General features: G+C 38.9%; 1 protein-coding gene and 1 long non-coding RNA gene across 4 annotated transcripts in view; one reads left to right on the top strand and one right to left on the bottom strand.

Annotated features, from left to right (window-relative positions):
- Positions 1-20139, top strand: part of LOC112213531 — a 304301-nt gene that overhangs the window by 177505 nt on the left and 106657 nt on the right. The window contains exon 3 of one of the 3 annotated variants that reach the window (XR_002947420.2): positions 14803-15993. The exons of 1 other annotated variant lie outside the window; for it this stretch is intronic. This is a non-coding gene — a long non-coding RNA (uncharacterized LOC112213531). Of the gene's footprint in view, positions 1-10829; positions 12457-14802; positions 15994-20139 lie in introns of those variants that run through there. One more of the 3 variants, XR_004462449.1, reaches the window with a different exon arrangement.
- LOC100746351 (nucleolysin TIAR) overlaps positions 1-20139 on the bottom strand; it is a 589230-nt gene that overhangs the window by 558888 nt on the left and 10203 nt on the right. The gene's annotated exons all lie outside the window — the stretch shown is intronic.

Genomic DNA, 20139 nt, shown 5'->3' with positions numbered 1-20139 from the left:
TTGTCTGAATTATCCGGTCGTCTTTCTTCGCTTCGCTCAACTACTCCTTGCCGAGTCGCTACCCTTTCCCTAACCGAATCCTCGTCCCGCCGCGCCATGTTACATCCCCTTGGCAGTCTATCCACAAAGAAAAACTTTTGCGGATTACCATCTCGTCGTGGTTCTTGTTAATATTTATTAGATGCCCAGCGTTGGAAGGCAATGAGGATCGGCAGGATTGCCTCGTGTTAGGGGCAACGTAAAACTTTCGCACTCCAACTCGCCGCATTTTCGATGAAAGTGATTACGGTGGAAAATAAAAAAAAAAAAAAAAAAGGGAAAAGGAAAGGAGAGAAAAAAAGAAGAAGGAGAAACTACATCAGTGTTTCGCGTTGCAACGATCTATGAATATCCAGCTATTTAAGCTCACTGGTAGACGAACCTTTTCAAAAATTCATTTCAACGAGCTAAATTAATCTCATAAAGTCGTTCCTTCTTTTTTTTTTTTTTTTCTTTCGTTCCTTTCTTTTAGTTTGTACTTCCATTTCCAGCGCCTCTGAATGTTAATTACGTGAGTATTCTGAGGGTTATACCTACAATACGATAATTTATAACCCGCGGATAATCAAGAGAAATGATTTAACGGCTGTTGTGTTAATTAGATTTCTTGATAAACGCAACCAAACGTTAATTAGTGGAAAGTTATCGTATGATTACTTCGACGAGAAAGGACTCAGGGGTTTAAGGGCGAATATGAGAACTATGAACGATGAGTTTATATTGGTGATTGTTATTTATGCCAGTTATTGCGTGTACATTTTTATGTAGTGTTTTTGAATTAATTCATATTATTGCGCGCATTCTTCTGCATGTTTTTAATCGTGCTGCGTAGTTGTTTAATCGAGTTGTTCAGCTGCTTCGACAGTCATACGTTAATAAGTATTTTATGCATATCGCGCAACAATTGCACATTGCATAAAATGATTGAATAAAAAGTTACACTTCAAATTACAATCTTTATTAAGCTCCATATATATTCATAAACATCGCTGTGGTATTCATATGTATATTATCTTTTATATTGTGCGTGCGCGTGAAATCATTTGTCTTTAATGATGCGGCTATTATACGTCTCCTCTGACATCTATTTCTTATATTCTGTAAAATGCACATTTTTTTTAAATATAACGCGTAGTATACCTTTCGCTTACAGCAATTAACAATACTTTCAACCTTACATCACATTCCTTACAAACCTTCCGTACAAACTGTACCTAATCGTACGTCCGCCATTGTATACGTATTGTCATCCTCTTCTATTCTATTATTCTATTCTAATCTAATATTACTCCCCGACCAACAATAAATAAAAAATAAAACAACAGAACACTATAATAATATTTGCCGATTATCACTTTGAAAGATTGAGATAAGCCTTTGAGATAATGGCGACTCCTTCCCCAGCAGCAACAACACTCGCAGCAAATTGTATGTAAATTTCTCGCAACATACTATTTCCCCTCCCGTGCAAACACGCCAATTCACGTCCCTAAGACTTCGAACTTCTTAACGTTCTAATCACACGGCTGGTAATTGCCGTGTCCCGGCATTGCACGCGCCAGGCACCATTCAAACGGCAGGCATTAGAACGTGGCTGTCGAGTATCACCGTAGAGAAGGGTGGCGCGTAGATGAGCGCTTCGTCGGCGCCGATCTACCGCAATCCTATTCTGGTATAGCACAGCGGGATGTCCACGGTGGTCGTCGCCTCGGTTTGCATTTCACAGCAGATATACGGTTATCTTGTACACGTCCGTGACAAAGCCCGTACGTTTCGGTTAAGCGCTATCTCGACCCCTCGTCCTGCGCAACATCCCTCCCTCATCTGCCGCCGTATTAATTACGGTACTCATTAAGATATCCGGTAATTCGCGGCGAGGCCGAACGCGTCTCCAGCCACGACGCCGGCGAGTATCGGCAGTGGGTTGCGCATGACGAACGAATCTCCACGGTTTCATCCCCGAAATAGAGGATGTAGAAACCAGCTCCTCCGTTTGGCAAAAACGTGATTTTCGTTAATTAATTGATAGATCGTCGGGCTTGATAGGGCGCAATTGTACGTTCTGTGTTTCGTGACCGTAACACTCGTAACAGCGTTTGACGCCGATTTCGAGGAAAATGGAAAATCAAGAGCGGCGTACGCCGCGGTGTATGAATGCGATGCGCGTAGCGAATTACCGCATGTGATCGTCTCTAGAATAATTAAATCTGATGCGAACGCCTGCGAGACTGTGTCACGTCGACAAGCCAGGTTGGACAAGCTAGAACGTTGGTGTGTCGTGGATACCAAACGAAAGATACCGCTGTTGTTAGGAATTGTCGTTGAGAATCGTTAATTCTATAAGAAGATTCTGGAGTTCCAAGTGCACTTTATATGAGCGATTTTTTTTATTTTTTTTTTTGGAACCTGAATACCGATGCTGGCTTGCATTCACAGTGGTTGTCTTCTCTTGTTTTCATTGAGCGTAAGAAATATTAGATTCATATGCGAGTTCTGTCGTTTTTCAACAAAATAACGAGTTATTATTATATATAATGACATATTTGGCTGGAATATTATTTTTTGACTAATGATATCCTTTAATAATTTATTAAATGAAATTCTGTCATAATCGTTGTTCGTTGGGATCGTTGAAATACTTCAGACGGATAAAATAAAACCATATTACACGCATTCCATCTTGTTCAGCGAAATACCAACTTCTCATTAATATAATTACAAGTTCTAAGAGCATAATTAAACCAGTAATACACATAAAATGATACAAATTATAAATTTTACGTACATTTAGCTTCAGATAAAAGAAAAGTATTCGACAGTAGAACTGCTTGAAAACTCAAATTTTCTCGTCTCTTTCTTCTTTTATCAATTTAGAGTTAATTAAAAATTCTTCGATATTTGAGGCCTGAGATTCTTTATAAAGCAATAAATCTGAAGTATTAGGAAAGTAGGCAAATTATAAGCTGAGATGCTTCTACCTCTAATCAGTAGTTAATTTCGGTAGGTGTTTGAAAATACCACGAAACCGCAAATTTCCATTGAATTTTTGCACGTATAACCACGTATTTTTTCGAAATGTGTAACGTGCCTGGTCGATGATGAAGGAACGACACTAATAAGCAACTAACGGTCAATATGGCATACCGTGTTCACGGGGGGGATGATATAATCTCGACGATAACTAGTGACTCGCATGCGAGTCACGAAAGCGTCGCGAACTTGCGGAGCGACATGCCGTAAGGTCTACGGGTATAAAGTGTCTGCTGTCGAGGTCTCGGTACCGACGAATACTTGTCACGATCGGTTGAATGCTCCAACTTTTAAATGCAGCTATAAATAAGTTAAAATTATTCTGCAATGTGAATCGAATAATTATTAAATAATAGAGGCAACGTACTCCAAAGGATGGCGAAATAATGATAAATATCGAGGGATATATGTATATATATTGCAAGTAGAATTTTTAAAATCAGAAACAAACATTGTGAAAGAAAGTACTTTGTATTTGCAATTGAACATATATTGCGGTAGAGAAAAGAGATTTGCTTTAAACTCAACATCATGTACTTACTTAGCGTATACATTTATCATTTTATTTATCTCGCTTTACTTAAGTCGTAGATCTAAATCCATACGAGCTAATATAGTTACTAATGATCCTTTCGCATGGGCACGACCTTAAAATAAATAATAAGCGAATAAACAAAACTACCAATTATTTTTAAACTACATAGATTATTTCGTCAAACTAGGTCATCGCTTAAAAATTCAATTTGAACTTTCACTAAAGAAAATATTCTTTTAACGTAACAACTTCGTTATATTGCAGCAACACGTATACTGTGTAAAAGAATCACACAAGTATTAAATAATATATGATCTCTTAAGTGCTATCGATCACAACTTCCTATGACACTTGCATGAGTGACGGAATTGAAAACACGATAAGATGGAAGGATCCACGCGTATGAGACACATCTACGGTCTAGTCGTTGCGTTGACTCGAAATAATTGATTACTTCCGGACGGAGCATTTTGGTAATGAAATCGGCGAACCTCGCTCGTTCGCGGCACGAAAGATGGGTGTGTTAACGAGGTTAGAAGGCCAGTTCCGGCCTGTAGTCGGAAGAGAGAAGAACCAGCAACCCCTATCCTCACCGGTTCAAAACCATGGAAAACCATGTTATAACTTCATTGCCCTTTTCGTCGGATCTATTAAACTCAGAAATCTTGCATATTGTTCTTCTCGTTACGCGTCATTCCCCTTTCTTCGAGTTTGTTGCATAATTACTACATTTTATAATCGTTATTTTAACAGTCGAAAGCAGATTATTACAAATAAATTATTAGTTGATTGCTACTAAATACGTTTTCTACTTGAATATGTGTCTTCGGTAACTTTCTTTCTGAAAAGATGTAGAGGTATTTTGCCATTCAATTTTTGCATTTCTTTTAATTTTGAGAAAGTTAGAAATTTATTCGTACACACAAAGGTATATCAGAGATAATAAACTTATTCGATTAGTCGATTGATTATTATTGTTGATTAAATGTAGTGAGTTAATGGCGTAACTCTCAACATGTTAAAAAATATCTTTTGAAACTTTCTACTGAATTTGTCATCATTTTGTGCTCATGCAAACTTGAAGGTAACTTTCAAATATCACGCAATTACACGGCAGTGAAAAATAATCAAGAAATTGGAAACATTAAAACATAATGAGTTCTGGAAATACTTGTGTATATATGTATCAAATTTAGGAAATAGATTTATTGTTATATTCCTGCTAGAGAAATATCAGAATTACCAGACTGAAAAAATAAAGCAGAAAACAAGCAGATAGTGCTTATAAAAGTTGTTTAATACGATTCAACGTTTTGTATTTCATTCCTTTTTTTCACGTTGTTAAATATCTTCCGCGTTCGTTGATTTTCTCCTGTTTCCTGAATAACATTTCGTATCGCCATCTTGCTGGGCCATTTTTGTCGCTGACCGTACGAGTTCATTTCAGAATCCTTTACACCTCGCAAAACGGAGAGTGCTTAAATTCATAATAGCCGCAAAATGTGGTGCGAATTTGCGATGTGCTAAAGTTAATTCTTGTCGGTTTTAAAGGGGGATTACACGAGCTGACCACACTCGGACCTTCTTCCGGCCAGCGCGTTAACCCTTTTTCCTCTCTGCATGCTCTCGGCTAGATTCCGCATGTTTAAGACTTAATCTACACGACGCGGCCGTGAAATAACTTCAACTGAATCCCAATAAGCAATGCGTAATGTAGATTTTCACGTGGATGAAATGGTACTACCAGTTATAATGGGATTTCGGAATAAATGTTGTTCATTTCTAAGCTCTTGTTGCACTTAGAGATTGCAATTTATCGAAATCAAATGATGTATTTTCCTCTACCAGCCAGGTACCCGTACAATATGGTGAATATCGGATGAAGAATGATTATTTATATTCGCAAACACGTTTCGCCACGAATATTGCTTCCATAATAAATTGTAACGTATTGCCTACGGTATATATATTTCGGAAAAATTTTTCAAATTGAAAATAATACGTGCTGCAGGTTTAAATAAAAACGTCAGTCAAATACCGTACTCTATTTTTCTTTTAAATTGCTCACACAAATTTTTATAGGGACATGCTTTCGATATTTTCGTTATAAAATACAATTTGAGAGAATTTTTGATACATGTTTAATATTTACCCTGCTCGATATTTTACATTCGAAATTGACTAACAACCAACTACGTTTCCAAAAATTTATCAATCATAATAATAATCTGATCGAAATATTTCATAGCATTTTCTTCTAAACCCTATCAAAGTCTGGTCTCGTCGTGTGATGGTTACTAGGATACGCGACACCCTCTCCACCCCGTTAGCATTTCCCGTTTTACTCTTCTCCAGACCCGTTCCTCCTCGTCATCCGCCACATCGTGCGCTGATGTATGATTTAATGCTGGTTTCGAGAGTAGACCGAGGAGAGCGTAGAGCGAGTAGACTGGCAACGGAGTAAAGGGGGCGGGTGGGAAGCACGGGGTGGTTGGGACGGTATAAGGGTTTGCACGGTGTAGTGTTGCAGTGAGCTCATTAATTTACTAGCAAGCGCCAAAGGGTGGCTTAACAAGGCGCTAGCTTCCATTTTATTAGATAAAATTGAAGACACGTTGCAGAATGTGCTTCTTGAACGTGAAAGGCTTACGGATGCTATCGAATTCAAAAATGCTTTTGCTCGGCGCATCTTGTGGCATAACCGTTGCCGTTTACGCCACTTAACGAATAATCACCGATTAAAATATGATTAATCGAATATTGCTTAAAACGTTGTTTGGTCACGCATCAACCTGCTAGCTTGCTCGTTTCTTAGCTAAAAGATTTCCCTGGAATTAACGATTAATAGAGAAGATTAATTTTAATTGTATCAGTTTTAACCGTTGGAAAGGGTAAATGTGATATAAGGTATATAGAAACGGTATCTTAAAAATTATTCAGATACTGACAATATATACTCGTCGAATAATGTATTAATTTAAATTTTCTAGAATCAAGGAAGCTTTTTATTCAGGATGAAAGATATATATATATATATATATATATATATATATTAATTGATTAATTATCATTGAAGATATTCATCGATATATATATATATATATATATATATATATATATCATTGAAGAAATGATTGCAGGGAAATTGTTTGAATTTGTTTGGGTATAGAAAATATTAGTATCCAAAATTTCAGGAGAATGTTAACTAATTACATTTACACCTACAGAAATTTCCTATACATCTGTGTGGATTGAATAACGCGGATTATTTCAATATACTTGTGGCTAACGTACATTTATAAATCACGATGAAAGCGAATAGTAAAATGTCATTTAAATTTTAATGACTTCACGATAACCAGTAAATTCGTACTTACTACCCTTATAATGTATTCAAAACGCAAATTTAATTCGACAGCTCAATAAATAACATGCTTATTATTTCAAGCATTACTTTCATCAACGTTGTAATTACATAAATCGATGTAGATTAAAAAGTCAAGCGGTCGTTAAATTATTAACAATATATAAAACTGGCATCTATATCGCCAGTACATGTACGTAGTTGCAGGGGTTACGGTCGCGAATTTTTGGACGTTTTGACAAAGACGGGCAATCCATTTAAGGAAACATCTACGTGTATTTCAACTGGATATCTGCGGTCAGTGACGTCTCGCAAAATGGCGGGCAGGCTAAGAGTCGCGAGACTGGGAAAAACAAAAGGACGAAGAAAAATAATTAATGTGGGTGTCTCATGTGCGCTCGCCTGACTCTTCCCTACGTTCTTCCCTTTCGTCCCTCTTTCTAGAAGAAGGGTGGGACGAGTACCAGATAAAAAGATAACGAGGCACCGCACCGGGAGGCTTCACAGGCCAGACGCGACAAAGGTGCCTAGTAACGTTACGTTTCAAGCTACGTTTCAGCTACCCGTGCATACATTGCCCAACTTGACTGTACAAACACGGTTTCAAAACACGCTTCCTTGGGAATGTAAACTTCTAGATAAAGAACATAATGCCGTGAGTTTTTGTCTCTCCTTTGAACAATGCTCTCTAAGTGTAAATTTAAAACGAATCCCTTAAAAAGCAACGTGTTTAAAAATCTCACCCACTTTTTCCAGTTCTCCGTGCTACTTTATAATTCAAATTATAGCGTAAACTCGTATGTTGCACCGTATTATTAAATACACAGTTATATAAAAAGGCGTCGGTTATTTTAGCTGCGTGGGATGTGCGAGTATTTGCTGAAAGAAATAAAAATGATCTTCCAGTTAGCATGGATTTACAGATTGTACGAGTAATTAAGTTTTTTTATTGATAAAGATATATTATTTGCACTCGACAAACATGTTGCAATGCCAACATGGCAGGTAAATATTGCAGATTAACCAATGATAATATAGCCAAGCTTGATAGTATCTTCGTTAAAAAATTAGAAATAGGTTCCCTTATATGCAAAGTGTCATATATAACTCATTATATAACGATCGAAACAATGATTTTAAATGTATAAAGGAAGAATTCTTTTATGAAAATTGACGATAAATATGTTTGACTTCAGGTTTCAAGAAAATCAAGATTGGAAATCTATTATATACGTTTGATTACATTTCTATATCATTTGTGTTTGTATTAATCATTAAGCGCATATACTGTACACTTTTCAAATAGTTTAATTAATTCGTCTCACAAATTATCAGACTAAATTGAAACGAACGGAGGAATTGGAGGAAATAGTTAAACGTACACGTACCTCATGAATTTTCAAACTAGATTTTCTCGTAAACGAAGCTACAGGGTGAAACATTTTATTCTGTATTTTCGAAATGTGGGAGGGTGTGACGTCAGGGAAAGACGTGGCTGATTGTTTATAAACGTTGTCAAGATATATTAATATTGTCAAGGAGTGTTGTAAGCGTTACCAAGGTTTGTTAAGGGAAAAATTAGTGTGGAAAATGCTCTCAGAGTTGAATTAATCGTGGTCGAGAGAAGTTCGTCGTGTTGTGACATAGAATTAGTGAGAAACGAATTCGCGAAACACGATATTATATTCGATTTTGTGAGAGTGCAACGATATTGTGTTTATCATACTGTTTTTTCTGTCCATTTATAATATAACATTCCTACAGAAATATTACATCTTCATGATAATAAAACAAATTGCAGAACCTTTCACATTTTCTCCGAATTAATTTTCAACTTCGTATGCTCGAACACCATCCGTGTACCTGTTTATTTCGGTAATATTTTTTTATCACCTCTCACAAATTACCCTTTATACATTATAGTATAGGTTTTACCTAAAAGCAGCCCTAGTGGTATTCAAATTTCCCAACGAAATTCAAGTTCAGTTCACCGTAAATTACGAAAATTTACGAAAAAGGCGGTCGTAATTTTCTTCTAAGCAACGAGGCAGATATCAGGCATACTCGTCTAGAGATTTCTTTTCTCGCCTATACAAAAAACGTTCCAACGACCCCGTGGTTCGCGATATGAACTTCTACATGCAAATCAGGCGCACCTAAACTGCAGGGAAACACGAGCTTTTCTGCGGCGGTTAATTAACCCGAATGCTACTCGGTACAACGTGACACGCTTTGGCGCTAAGAGAGAAAATACAAGGGGTTTGATCCCAGCATCCGGTCGCTCGTCATAGCTGTTGCTCTCCGAGAGGAAATAATAAGACATCCGTATTTATCCGTAGCTCAGAGGGGCTTCGTCAGCCTTCGTCACATTTCCGTGTCTATGGCAATTTCTCGAGAAGCCCTCTATCTTGTCTGACGTCTTCCATCGATTCTCTTCAGCTACCCTTGCATCCTATTTATCACGATGCAACGGGCCAACGTTTCCCATCTATTATCCGTGGATGATAGAACGGATAAATTCTCGATCAAACTTGTAGAAATTGGCAACACTGGAACGCGATATAAAACGCACAACGGATACTTAAACTACTTTCACGCTTGATTAATGACCAGTTCTTTGAATGGGAACAACAAGGGGATGTAACGTAGAGACTTTGATTTTTTTCATGATTTGATCCGTGTTTGAGTTCGATTCACGTTTTGTTGAATTGATTTCGTAGATGTACTGTTCATATAATTTTAATCTCGATTCTTTCTTACATAAAATTGTTGAATTATACGAGCAACGTAAAAGGTATACAAAGAAAAAAGAATAATTTTGTATAGAATTACTTTATACGAAGATGTATATATATATACATGTATATACTTGAGAACGATCAGATGTTATACTTTTTAATTGAATATAATAGTTATGTCATACCAAAACATAATTCTAATATGCCGAATAGGAAATAACAATTTATATTTATCACATCCACACTATTAACGTTCTTTGCTATTATAAATATTTTTATAAATACGGAATTATAATGCTTTATACACCGGCATTCACTATATCGAAATTGAAATGAACCGATACTACTTAACAACACTTCAATGGCATTTCAGTAACGCGACAAACATATTATGCCCTGTCAATGAACGAGCAACGTTTCAATTATAAATACGAAAGATATGTTGCCATTTAAAGTACAAAAAGATTCCGTTGTCCGCAATAAACAAACGAATCCTTTGGTAAAACACACGATCGGTACGTACGGCGGCATCGTAGAAGTGGCGAAAAATATAAAACGACGCGGTGGAGAGCGGCATCGTGTTTTCGGGCAATTAAACATTTCCATTTTCAATTTCTCGTTGGCGCAGAGCGTCGGGGCGCGGTCGGCGGTCAGCCTGTGGCTGACGATCGTTGATTCGTTTATCGCCGATCTCTCTGTTCTTCCAACCTGATATCCCACCCCCTCTCCTTCTCGCTCTATCTCACCCCTACCTCTGTTCGTGTCGCTCTCTTTCCCGCGTTTCCCGCCCTCTCACCCAGCCCTCTTTCTGTTCGGTCTCTTTGTTGCTTCAATTTTTTTCGTGGTTTTCCATTTCGAGCAGCCTCGCTTCACCCCGGTTCATCGACAATCCCGCCATTCGAATCACCCTCGAGAATCGAACGGATACCAAGCAATTATTTAACGCTGCGTACTGTGGCTTCGGTTTGTCTCGTTGAAATACGCCAGAATCCCGCCTATCGGACCGCCTCTTGTACGAGGTGACAGTTTCATCGATTATCCTATTATCATTGAACGCTGAAAGCCAACTGTGCACTGACGAAATAAATTCGGATCTCGGCTAACTATTATCTGGTTATTGCAGGTTACCTGCTGAAACGGCGCCTGAAAAAGTGTGATTTCGAATAGGCCGCCAACGATCCTACCACCCAGCGAAGCTCTGTCAGGGGCAGTGAAAACTTCACGCGTAAACACGCATTCCTCTATGTTCTTGTATATACGCGGTATTCGCCCGCGCTTCTTCCTTTGTTAAGCGAATTATGTTCCATCCCGTGGCATAAAATTCCACCTAACGGCAGCCATTAATTGGTTTACATACAAAAAATTTTGCAAGACCCAGCTTCCACTTCCCCGAGTAACTCCATATTGAGCGTGGACGTATCCAATTAAATGAAACTTGCCTGGCAGCTTGTTCGTTATAATTAATAATTAAAGTGACGAAGGTAAACAATTACAGATGATACGCGTACACGACCGGCAATTAATTAGAAGCTGCCGCGTGAATACCTATTACAACGTGTGATTATCTTAAAGCTCGGAATACAAATCAGTTTCCAATTACGGCCGTTCGACGGAATTCCCATGGCATTCGTTCGTCACGCAGCCAGCTGCTGCTCCGACTGTTACCACGATTCAATGGCGAGCGACTCGATGAATTTTTTAATGAACGCATCCGGAAGTCCCTTCAGAGGTTCATGATTTATTTGAGTTTACCGTTTGCACGGGTAGTTTACCGGCGTGCAACGAGCTATTTGAACCAGGCCAGCTACTAGCAGAGCGCGGCCGGTATTGTGTTAAGACCATCTTGGGAGCAAGCAGGTGCTTGTCCACAGTCTCTGTCCCACAGGAGATATCAGGTCCTCGCAAACTAGGAAATATATCTCGTAGACAAAGGTTAGCCGTGTCGTGGAAAACTCGTAAACACTTGAATTGTGTCGAAGAAAATACGATCGTTTTGATTACTCGTGCGCGATGACTGAAACGTTCGATAATTCTTTATTTCCGGCGCTATTCCAGCCTAACACATTTCTGAACGTTTCATGCAGTTTGCGTGCAACCGTCGCCTACGCGGAACTGTCACGAATGATTAAAATACTTCTGGGTGCGTTTCTTTATCGTCAACGTTTTTTTTTTTTTCTTTTTTCTTCTCCTTTACCTTCCTAGTTTTCCCCGTTCTTTTTTCTTTCATTCGCGTGCGTGTGAATTAATTAACGCCAAGAGAATTCGCGAGTTGCACAGATTAAGTTTGATCGAAGGAACTCATATGTTAGTTTATCGCGGCTCTGGAATATTTATGAAGGGATTGTGCAGAGTAATATTTGCTAAGCGCTGTACAAACATAATTCTGCCAACTTCGGGCGAACGTGTCCTAATTAAACGCCCTGGAGAAGTTTTAAATATTTTCAAACATACGCAATCCCTGTTCGACTTTCACTGTCCTGTGTTTGATGACATCATGTAATTTAAGCTCTAAAGGGTGCAGATGACGAAGACCAATGAGATTTTACGACGTCTCTCTCTCTCTCTCTCTCTCTCTCTCTCATTGCCTCTCACGTGTTGTTGAAAGGTTTCAATCAAAGTAAAATTATCAGTAACTTTTGGAAAATTTTACTATCACACAGATTCAATTTACTTACATACCTTGTCATACAAACACGTCATGCAAAATATGTCAAGGCGTCAATCGTTTGCATTCGATGTTCCTTTCGATCGAATTGTATTGAGATGACTTTTTATGCAAACATATAAAACGTTAATTTTCTGACTATTTATTCCCGCAATAAAAAATTTCAGGCACATAATAAGTGGTTTGATCTAATTCGAAGATACCAAGCAGATCAAGCGAAGATGAAACGGATATCCGCTAAACGCTCCTCGTTTCATAGTTCGTATATCCCTGCTCGTGTTTACAATAATAACGTGTCTCTGGTTCCAGCCAAATATTCCATATACATATAAGCAACAATCGAAAGCAATTACAGCAGCCCGGACATCGTCGCTGTTATGCGAGATGTTCGTCGTACTCCATTACATTGATTAGTAACGAGAGCCACGTAACCTTCTTGATTACCAGTGATCATTGATCTACCAATTTCGATGTAACCGATATGTCAAGAATTTCGTATCCAATCAACGTATAGGATCAAGGATGTAATTCTCTTTCGATCGTATATGTACTACCGTATATCCATACTAATACTGTAGTCATATAAATCAGAAATAGTAGGTGCATATATTTGCTAGATGTTATTTAACAAGCGTTTAACAATATTTGACGTTTTAGTTATTTTTCCTTAGATCCTTTTTTCCTCAGAGGCAGTTAAAAATCAGTTCAAATAAAATATATCGTTTAACATATACCCTTTACTTGTAATTTCAAACGTTTTTATCTCTCGCAATTAATGCTTTCTATGCGTGACATCCTTTATCCAATGTTCAGTTTCTCTCATTTCTCTTTCCCATCCCGATTCTCGTTTCATCAATCAATTTCCACCGCGACAACGATTCATCGAGAGAAGAAAGGATGAGTTACAACGGCGACTCTGTGTCCGCAGTTATTTTAAACTTCAATGTCTTTCCTCGTTCGTTCTTAAATAATTTAGCTTGTGCATGTGTCAATTTTCATAAAGACAAATGTATATTATGTAAATGTACTGTAATACGCGCGATAGATTTTGAACAAGGTAATTCGCGTATTGTCATTCTGACATTCTACACGCAAGCAATCCGAACTCAGATAATCCAAGTTACGGTACAGGTGGATATTTTATTCGCGCCAAACGTACCGCGAAGAGAATGTTCACATTGAAAACAGACTAAGGAGAGGAAGGTGAAAGACGGATAATCGCGAAAGAAGCGGCAAAACGTAGAGAGCACTGGAATCTCTGGACGTTAAACCGGCATTGCGTTGCCCGCGGGATTAAAATCTTCAGTAAAGAAATACATACAGCTACTGCGAAAGCTCTCATTTGCAATCTACTAGCTGTGTCTTCGGTGTCTCACTATGGTCGTTTTTCCTCGTAAAGCAACAGAGGGAAATGGGAAAACAGAATCACGTGACGTTCAACATTTGTGAATATTTGTAATGTTCAGTGATTGATGTAAAGATTTACAGGTATAAATGTTACATTCTCATATATTTTCTAATCAAATTTATTTATTAAAACTATCTATAACTTTGTGAAGTCGACTATATGTATCACTCTAGACGAAACTTCAACGGTGTCATTAGAAAAAAGAAGATTACTTATTCTAATGGAACGTTAGACATCCTTAATGAACTATTAATAATTTTTGAAAGAGAATATAATAATTAAAATTAGTTAGAATCAATAACCATCCTCCAATAATTCTACGTCTCGTTAATTCTTCATCGGTAAATCCTCTATTCCAATAATCTTCCATTTTAATACGTGTACTCATTAAGCTTTCAGTCTACACAATCATCTCTATATATAACTATCATTAAAGACGAAAATAACACGGTAACGAACGCCTAACGAGGATACCACTACGAAACACAAACAGCAAATTAAACTCCATATTACGGAGATAACGGAAAATTTGCAGCTAGACCTAAATCGGCGAGCTATTAATGGCTCGCGATAGCCGAATTTGATGACCTGGCAATAATACGGTTAATTATTGACCGATAACTACGATAAACTTTGATAGCCATCGTGATTATAACGCGCTCGTAGAAACTCGCTCTCCCGTTTAATAAAACCCATAACCGTGCTCGTCTCTAGTCGCGGTGCATCTTCTCGATTCGTCTCGATCAAGGAGAGAAAAGAACTAAATAACGACCTCGTCGATAAACGACGTGTCTAAAGATCAAAGAGGAAGGCAGCAGCCGAGGGAGGCAAGCGTCATGATTCAAAATCCAGAAAAGCGATCGACACGCATGAGTACCTGCTGCACGATCCTTATTTTCCTTCTTGCTGTATCCCCGTATTTTCTCTTGTCCGTTCACGTCTCACCTGAGATCCAGCTGCCCGTGAAACGGGGTTTCAGAGCACAGGCAACGCCTTTGAACGAGGGCCTGCATGTTGTTGCAGAGAGATCGTGCATCGTTCGACGAAGAGAAGGTGGAGGTAGAGAAGGTGAAGGAGGAGGAGGAAGAGAAGGTCGAAGAAGAGGGTCGGAGGTTAGCAAGGTATAGGAGAAGGTGATGGCGAAGGAGGTAGAAATGGAGGTGGCGGTGGTGGAGGGTTGAACGGTTAGAGGGTGGGGGGTTAACGACCCCGATAGTCGCGATAGGACGTGCGTGAGCCCTCGCACGACTGATTACGAGTGAGCGACCCTTTGACGATCACGATCGACCAACTTGATGCACGAGAAAGAGAGACCGATGGATACCAGCGGCTGGATAGAAGGAGAGAAGAGACACCGCTGCACATGTGATCGATCCGAGCGTGAGCGTCGAAGAGAGCATCGCCTTAGGGGCTCTACAGAGTGAAGGGGTTAGTTACACTGATGCGGTGTACGCGGCTACTATCATGTATCAGCGTAGATAAATCACCGGATGTACTTCGAGGCGCACACGTTGGGGAAGACGTCGCATTAACGTTTTTGCCGCGACGCGACCAACAGTTCCATCGGACGCGATTCGATCAACGTTCGGTGCACGCGGGATTTTCAGACCGGTTCGCCGGATTATGCCGGGGTCCCGTTTTCCAAAACGGAAAACTTGTTCGCGCGAAACAACGTTACGCTAGCCTAGAAATAAACGTTATTCATTCTGTTCTAGATACCGACGTAATTTTTGTTTTACTATGCTCATTGTTTGGCGTCTATTTAATATTCGTCGTTGAGGCAATCGTTTAAATATATTTTGGAATTATATTGGTTCATAATTTTTTGTATTTCTTTATAGAGGCAATAGAGTAAAAAAGTTATATAATGAACAGATCTGACAAATCTAGTTCGTATAACATTTTTCATTTCTTATAATACATACACTTTTTAAGGAGATGAAATTTGTAATTAATTCTTGCAACTATTTTAATTATTCATGTTCCCATAGAAGTTTGCTTATATACGGCGTAAGTGTAATTGCATCATTGAAAAGGGAAAGTTGGGTAAAACTCATCATATTCTTCATCAAAGGTACTTTTTCATATATCCTAATGACTGCACAGATTAATTTAATGATGCGCTGTTATATGATTTATCTTGTTATGATTTATCTTATTATCCTTGTTATCCTATATTATCAGTTCAATCCTATTAATTGTAGAGACGATAATATGTTTGGAATATATGCAATAAGTGTATACTAAAAATACACTTTATTTAATTATTTTCATTTATAATTTAATTGATCGCTCAATGAACTAATTACGATTACTTAAAAAAAATGTTTCCATAACAAATCTTACTATTTAAAAGGATGCTACGGCAAATAGTAATTCAATTATTTTATTTTGAAGATATAATAATTACCATATCGATTGAACGTTTAATTATTCGTAGATCAACCCTTCCAATACCTTTAGTATTCTTAATAGACGGAAATTCGCGAAGATACGAGCAATATTCATGACAGTACACTAAAGACTGTTCCCTTTATGTTAAAATTCCGAAGCATTATTCTGTTTAATACGTGTATTTCAACCATGTCATTATAAAGGTATATAAATGCAAAAGCAAATGCAACGGAAACACAGTTATTTTAAATACACGCTATATTAAACTTTAATAGAATTCCCGATAAATAAACTTCAGCGTATAATTCAACGACCAGGCAACCGTACTTTCATTCAGCTATAAATTGGAAAAAAAGAAAAAACACAGCACACCTTGGCTTTATTTCAATTACTGTTTCATTTCCAGTCGATCATGAGCCTGTTCAACTGTCGCTTGCATACAACATTTTTTCGCCGAAGATAAAAATCTCTTTCAAAGCGATGGAATACGCAGTTATATATTATAACTGTGCAACGAAGAAAACGTATAACACCGATATTAAACGATAAAAAAGGAAAAGAGGTAGCAGCGGTGGGCGACTTAATCCCGGCTCCGTTCTTGAAATTCCAAAATCCCGTGGCGTACGTAAGTGGAACAGGAAACGGTATAGTCCGCGGTAACCGGACCTAATCAGGATACACAGAATCGTTCGTGAAGTTATGCGAGATATAGTCATTTGTGGACCCTTGAATTCGTATTTATGTTTGTAGCCGCCGTTTGGCAGTGGCGGTGGCAGCGGCGGTGGCGAGAGTCTCGTGGAATTGAAATGCAAATAGTGGGATTCGGGATGCAAATTCCGGTTGCACGGGGTAACGCCAGCCAGCCATCCTGAACGAATGAGCGAACGAACGAACGAAACACGGCCCAGGCCAGGCACGGATCAGTTCAGAACGGAACCAAAAGGAATGGAACTGAGTGGACTGCGGATAAAATGAGAGAGCCGGTTGGGCGGAGGGATGAAGAAGGCAGAGGAAGAAGAGGGTGAGCGATGAGTGGGGCTGAGAAAGAAAGACAAAAAATTGATTGCAATTCGGCGCCACTCTCGGCTTGCTCGAGATAAAAGTAATGCGTTTCGTGCATAACGAGTCCCTCCGCCTCTACCCAACCCTCTTATCCTCGCGTGTTGCCCGCGTACTCTCCCTTCTAACCGCTAACCCCGTGCACCCCCTGCTTTATGCCGCCTTATTTCGTACTGCCACTTTGTTTTCAACTTTCCTAGCTGCTTTATGCGCTGCGATGTCGATGAGTAACTTCGATCCTTGCGATGCCTCGTTGGACGACGAGACTGAACGAGCTAACGAATTCATCGATGTACCAGAAGAAAGTAAAAGTTACGTAAGATACGTTAATGTTACGTGACTGTTCTTTACTTTTCTTTTGTACCTGTATTGCGAAATATCGTTGAATATTGAAGGTTTTATTTTACAAATCTGGCCTTTAATACTTTTATTCGAGACACAAAACAAGCGTTCGGGACTAATATCCGTAAAAAGATGTATACAGCTGTAGAGCGTATAATGAAAATGTGTATAGTAACCCTCTGTCAGTACGAATCAGGTAATGTTCTATAATCGAGTGTAAGAAGTTGGATTTTGAAATCTCATTTTGTCTTAGACTTTGCTTCGTGCGATTCCACTTCTATCGAGAATAAAGGATCACTTTTTCTCCATCAAACTGTATCTTGATTTTTATATCTTATAATATAGAAACCGCGAAAACAAAAGCACTATAGAACTCTAACACTATACAAGACACTACTGAATGAGATACGAAACAATTGAACCTAAACGTAAGAAGTTCCAATGGTCTCGCATTATCCTGAAATTCATTCGAAATCTCAAGGCCAATATGTTTCCCTTTACAAAATGTCTATACTACGATAGTGTCTACTACTACTGAAGATGCGAATTTGGACGATCAAGACAGAAAAAAGATCGTTTCAGGAGTAACAGATGAAACGCGCGTTTTTTGAATTAGGTAATGACATTATCCAAAACGTTTAGCAATCCTTCGTCCTCTTCTCTCTCTTGTCGCTTGTACCGGATAGGATCGATACTTCGTAATTATATTAAGCAGAATGTCGGTGGCAGTGACTGGCCCGCAGCACGGCTTATTTCGAGGTAGAAGTATCATTGCATGGCGATGGACGACAATCGGACGGTTAACAGGAAGTAATTGGACACTCGTAGTTACCAGCCAGTGAGGCACATCTGTAATTCGCTGAATGAGTAGAGGTCGGTTGTCAGTATTAGTCAGATTCTGTTTTGCATACCTACCAACTTGCATACGTCGTGCTCATCAATTTTCTGTCACGTTTCCACTTATAATGTTGATTCGATTAACAATTACGCAAGTAGCTATTGGAACTTATCCGTGTCGTTGCGCCGCTCTTGAATGTGTAACCACATCGAGATTGTTCTATGTTGTTCGTTTTATGACGCTAATTATCAGCGATATTTCTCAGCCGTGTTAAATTTTGATGCGTGCTTACGATACATTATTAATGTTATAACGGGAGTTTTAAAATACCAGCTGTATATACATGAGTTAATTCAACGTTATATACCGTGCTGAATGTTTACAATTAGAGCTACGTAATAATACGCGAATGAATATAATTCATAGGACAAGATTATCTAGACCATATACTTTTCCTTTATTCTAAATATTTATACTATTTTGATCATAATAGCATCATCTGTTTCATTCAACTCCCTCGATGCTAGTCCACTTTGGTATTCTATGACCTTTCACATTTCTCTTGAATTGTCGTACTTACGAAAGGTTCGTAGCTGTATTTGCACTTTTTAAAAAGTTAATAGACAATTGTATATTTCGTATAGAATTCTAATTATGTGTCGTAATGAGAACGAAACGAAGAAAATCGTATGCTTTGAACCTGGTCGCTAGCGAGCTTTTAACTAAACTGAAATATTTGAGATTCTACTGTTAAAAGAAGGACATACACTGCAAAGACGCGGCAAATTTTCATTTACGCAACTTATTTATACCTCCGCGACAAATTTTCTAAAACTATCCACTGAATGAGCCGTGCAAAGATATTGCTTCGACGGAATTTGCATTGACAGAGTACATCCAACAGAGTTTTTAGTTCTATCGATTTGCCGCTTAACAAGGGCAACCGCGTTGGACCAGTATGTTCTACGATGGTGAGGCTCGATGGACGGAAAGGGCAGAGGGTGTCAGACTGAGCATGCTGGTAGCCCGGCCCAGCGAGTACCATCGATTACGCTGAAATTAACATTTAAAAGCGGAAAATTTGCAAGTGCCAGGAAGGCCGACGCTGTGTTAACCGTGGACTGTACGGAGCCACCGTACATAATGCAACCTGCACACACGCGCGTTCTCGTTACCAGACGCGTTCAACCCGCGAATAAGGGGGAGAAAGAGAGGGATAGAGGGGGAAAAGCGAAGCCAGATAGGTGAAATAGAGAAAGAGGAAAAAGGAGGGGGAGAGGACACGCGAAAAAAGAAAGAACACAACGGAGAACAAGCGGACGGAATGGCGCGGGAATAACGTTAAGGAGAAAGAAAGAGAAAAAAGCAGAGAGATGAAGAAAGAGAGAAGGCCACCCTCGCTGCTAAATGTAAATGTCCGGCATTTGTTACTTCGCCTGTATGACCCGCTGTTTGTTTGTATCTGCGGTACGAGTGCAGCACGGCGGAGGTGGAGACGAAGCAGGAAGAGGTGGAGGAGGAAATGATGGAGGTGGAGGACGAGCAGACACTAACAACAGCAGCGGCATGTAGCTGTGTTCGGAGTGTCCTTTTTTTGTTCTCGCTTTTGCTATCTACTTTTTTATTTCTGTCCTGCCCCCTACCCCTGCCCAGTGCCGTTCTCCGTAAGCCACCACTTCGGTACGCTCATTTGTAAAATTTTATGATGGTCCCCGCTGCGTTGTATC

The sequence above is a fragment of the Bombus impatiens genome, unplaced genomic scaffold (genome assembly GCF_000188095.3).
Source record: "Bombus impatiens unplaced genomic scaffold, BIMP_2.2 scf_0739, whole genome shotgun sequence".
Classification (NCBI taxonomy): domain Eukaryota; kingdom Metazoa; phylum Arthropoda; class Insecta; order Hymenoptera; family Apidae; genus Bombus; species Bombus impatiens.
This window is presented reverse-complemented; position numbering and strand designations above follow the sequence as displayed.